The sequence below is a fragment of the Uranotaenia lowii genome, chromosome 2 (genome assembly GCF_029784155.1).
Source record: "Uranotaenia lowii strain MFRU-FL chromosome 2, ASM2978415v1, whole genome shotgun sequence".
Lineage (NCBI taxonomy): Eukaryota > Metazoa > Arthropoda > Insecta > Diptera > Culicidae > Uranotaenia > Uranotaenia lowii.
Window position 1 is genome coordinate 394,881,920 of NC_073692.1, and position 3,500 is coordinate 394,885,419.

Consider the following 3,500-nt stretch of genomic DNA (forward strand, 5'->3'; position numbering starts at 1 on the left):
TTTTGACAATTTTGACAATTTTGACAATTTTGACAATTTTGACAATTTTGACAATTTTGACAATTTTGACAATTTTGACAATTTTGACAATTTTGACAATTTTGACAATTTTGACAATTTTGACAATTTTGACAATTTTGACAATTTTGACAATTTTGACAATTTTGACAATTTTGACAATTTTGACAATTTTGACAATTTTGACAATTTTGACAATTTTGACAATTTTAACAATTTTAACAATTTTGACAATTTTGACAATTTTGACAATTTTGACAATTTTGACAATTTTGACAATTTTGACAATTTTGACAATTTTGACAATTTTGACAATTTTGACAATTTTGACAATTTTGACAATTTTGACAATTTTGACAATTTTGACAATTTTGACAATTTTGACAATTTTGACAATTTTGACAATTTTGACAATTTTGACAATTTTGACAATTTTGACAATTTTGACAATTTTGACAATTTTGACAATTTTGACAATTTTGACAATTTTGACAATTTTGACAATTTTGACAATTTTGACAATTTTGACAATTTTGACAATTTTGACAATTTTGACAATTTTGACAATTTTGACAATTTTGACAATTTTGACAATTTTGACAATTTTGACAATTTTGACAATTTTGACAATTTTGACAATTTTGACAATTTTGACAATTTTGACAATTTTGACAATTTTGACAATTTTGACAATTTTGACAATTTTGACAATTTTGACAATTTTGACAATTTTGACAATTTTGACAATTTTGACAATTTTGACAATTTTGACAATTTTGACAATTTTGACAATTTTGACAATTTTGACAATTTTGACAATTTTGACAATTTTGACAATTTTGACAATTTTGACAATTTTGACAATTTTGACAATTTTGACAATTTTGACAATTTTGACAATTTTGACAATTTTGACAATTTTGACAATTTTGACAATTTTGACAATTTTGACAATTTTGACAATTTTGACAATTTTGACAATTTTGACAATTTTGACAATTTTGACAATTTTGACAATTTTGACAATTTTGACAATTTTGACAATTTTGACAATTTTGACAATTTTGACAATTTTGACAATTTTGACAATTTTGACAATTTTGACAATTTTGACAATTTTGACAATTTTGACAATTTTGACAATTTTGACAATTTTGACAATTTTGACAATTTTGACAATTTTGACAATTTTGACAATTTTGACAATTTTGACAATTTTGACAATTTTGACAATTTTGACAATTTTGACAATTTTGACAATTTTGACAATTTTGAAAATTTTGACAGTTTTGACATTTTTGACAATTTTGACAATTTTGACAATTTTACCAAATTTTACCAAATTTTACAATTTAAACAAATGTCACCATATATTGATGTTTGAATAATTTTTCTCAATTTTGTATGTTTTGATAACCCTATTTTTCTCTGTTTCTCGCCCTCAGAACCATCATCGTGTTTTCATTGTAACCAAGATGATAGCGGGACAATAGAATGAACATTCTCCGTTTCATTTTTGAATACGGCAAAAAAAATTCCACTCTTGTCCAAGTCCAAATAAACCATAGCCCTTTTTCCCATTCCTTTGTCCTAGAATCGAACCGATAGTTTATCATAAATTGAACATCTTCTTCTCCCCTATTTCTTCATTTTCGGCACTACCAAAAACAAACCCAGTAGGTAGCCAGCAAAGCAAGAAACGCGCAAAGCTAGAAAAGCCATTTCGGGATCCATCTTGATAAAAATCATAATTATTTTGTAATTAAAGCACTAAATCATTTCAAGTAACGCGTTCGCACTTGGTATGACAGTTTAATAACAAAAGCTTTCTTACAGTTTTTTGGGGTTTGGAAGTAGAGAAAGCATTCATTGTTGGTGTCGCTATGGGACACCTGAGGTGCCGAAAAAAAAATCCGCGGAACATGGTCCTGCAATTTGGGTTGGGAGCCAGAACACAATGAAGAGGAGAGAAGGGTATCATGGGCCTTGGAAAACGTTTTGGCTATCAACTGACAAATAATTAAAATCAAAAGAAGAAAGTTTTTTAAGAACAGTCAAAACTTGGGAAAAAATATTTAAAAAAAAAATTGCCTTATAATACGTTAGAAAAAATGAAAAAACATACACTTTATCACATTGAAGTTAATTCTTATAAATGAAGAAATTATGAAGCAAAGAAAAAAAGTGGCCCTCAATACCCCACTCTTCCCTACCGGAAATTTCGGTCACGTTAGAACAAGTTCTGTGCTGTTTGGTTTCGAGATTTATTGGAAGAAGTAAGCAGATTTACTGGATGCGATAGAAGAAAAATGGTCCGGGAGTTTGAAAACTGGGTCAGTCGTGCACCAGATCGAGGTGCTTTGTTTTGAATCAGATTAAAAAATGAATTTAAGTAATTTAAGTTAATCTTGAAATAAGAGTTTAAAGAAGGTTTATTTCTACAGTTCGCGTCAATATTTTTATTTATAATAGTAAATAATGTCAATAATGTTAAAATTGTCAAAATTGTAAAAATTGTCAAAATCGTCAAAATTGTCAAAATCGTCAAAATTGTCAAAATTGTCAAAATTGTCAAAATTGTCAAAATTGTCAAAATTGTCAAAATTGTCAAAATTGTCAAAATTGTCAAAATTGTCAAAATTGTCAAAATTGTCAAAATTGTCAAAATTGTCAAAATTGTCAAAATTGTCAAAATTGTCAAAATTGTCAAAATTGTCAAAATTGTCAAAATTGTCAAAATTGTATAAAATTGTCAAAATTGTCAAAATTGTCAAAATTGTCAAAATTGTCAAAATTGTCAAAATTGTCAAAATTGTCAAAATTGTCAAAATTGTCAAAATTGTCAAAATTGTCAAAATTGTCAAAATTGTCAAAATTGTCAAAATTGTCAAAATTGTCAAAATTGTCAAAATTGTCAAAATTGTCAAAATTGTCAAAATTGTCAAAATTGTCAAAATTGTCAAAATTGTCAAAATTGTCAAAATTGTCAAAATTGTCAAAATTGTCAAAATTGTCAAAATTGTCAAAATTGTCAAAATTGTCAAAATTGTCAAAATTGTCAAAATTGTCAAAATTGTCAAAATTGCCAAAATTGTCAAAATTGTCAAAATTGTCAAAATTGTCAAAATTGTCAAAATTGTCAAAATTGTCAAAATTGTCAAAATTGTCAAAATTGTCAAAATTGTCAAAATTGTCAAAATTGTCAAAATTGTCAAAATTGTCAAAATTGTCAAAATTGTCAAAATTGTCAAAATTGTCAAAATTGTCAAAATTGTCAAAATTGTCAAAATTGTCAAAATTGTCAAAATTGTCAAAATTGTCAAAATTGTCAAAATTGTCAAAATTGTCAAAATTGTCAAAATTGTCAAAATTGTCAAAATTGTCAAAATTGTCAAAATTTTCAAAATTGTCAAAATTGTCAAAATTGTCAAAATTGTCAAAATTGTCAAAATTGTCAAAATTGTCAAAATTGTCAAAATTGT